We start from the raw sequence: 1,436 nt of genomic DNA on the forward strand, positions 1-1,436 counted from the left end.
CTCTGGTGCAATTCACCAGAGCAGAGCTGGAGCCCATCAAGAGCCGTGAGGCTCCTTGGACCACCTCCCCAGTGTAAGAAGAAAGTTGCAGAAATGACTTTACTGTTGACACCAGAGTCCCTTGTGGGGGAGGAGGATGTACTCTTATAGTGTATAACTAGATGCAAGAGATAAGGATAACACGCACTCAGTTTTATGCAATGTCCTAAGGTGTTTAAATATCATTAACCCTTTCATGAATTGCCAAGTAAGAAAAAGCCTTGACATTACTGTGTAGGCCACCATGTACAATGATCAACTTTCTAAAGTAAGTGAGAGTCCTTTTTCAATGGGAGTCCTGTGTTGGAGCTCTGAATCCTGTCTGCTGTGGAGGTCATTCAGGAGGGGGGTGGCATGAGGAAAGGCTAAGGGGAGAGACAGAGTTAGGGGCTCAGGTGATTCGGTGAGGGGTTGATACACAGTGGCCACATCAGTGGCCTGAAGTCATTTCTGTGACTGCCGAGGCTCCTGGGCAGGTGGGCAGCTGAGCCTCAGCACAGACCTCCAGGAAAAGACCCAGATGATGACCATCATCAGAGCATCTGGATTTGCTATGGAAACTGGTGTGGATTGATTTGTGTCCTCCAAAGTCCATGTATTAGAAACTTAGCCCCACTGTGACTGTTGAGAGGGTGGGAAATCCTATTACGGTAATTGAAAGGTGGGGCCTTGAAGAGATGATTGGATTGTAGGATCATGCCCTAGTAAATGGATTAATAAGTTGATGGTTTAATGCTGGTCATGGGCTTGATTCTGAGGCCTTTAACAGGAGGAGTGAGGAGTTAGCTCTCTCTCTGCCCTGCCATTCTTGCCNTGGTGGAAATCTAGGACAGCTATTAAATAATGGAGCAGAGCAGAAAGAGCACTTGGCAATGCCAGGCCATCTACAAGCTGTTCCATAGAAGGGACACAGTAGTGGACTCCTCAGCTCGTGGACCCTTCACCCCTTCATGTGAGGGTGAAGCAAGGTGGAGATGCTTCAGAAGACCACAAGTGGGGTTGGAATCTGTAACTGAAGAGTTTGTGGCTGCTGCCCCACTAGACTACTGTCAGCACTAGACCTGAAAGTTCTGCCTGAGGAACAGGAGGAGCCGGGCCTGTCCAGGTGCCAGTGCAGGGATATCTCCCTGGAGGAGAGGCCACAAGGCCTTCCCCATGTTCAGGTCCATCTCTGGTGCAGGGGAAGAGAGTGTAAGCCCAGCTCAAGAGACTTCTCTGGATATGAGCCTCTGTGGTTCGGAAAATGGGAGGTGCTTTGTTTAAATAAAGAATTTCAGGCTTCCAGTCAAGATGGCGGAATAGATGGTCCCCAGTGTCACACTCTCTTGTAAATTGTAAATCAACCAATTTACAACTATTAAAAAGCAATGACAGCCAAGCTGGGGCTGCTAGAGATC

This window comes from Galeopterus variegatus, unplaced genomic scaffold (assembly GCF_000696425.1).
Source record: "Galeopterus variegatus unplaced genomic scaffold, G_variegatus-3.0.2 Scaffold1009, whole genome shotgun sequence".
Classification (NCBI taxonomy): domain Eukaryota; kingdom Metazoa; phylum Chordata; class Mammalia; order Dermoptera; family Cynocephalidae; genus Galeopterus; species Galeopterus variegatus.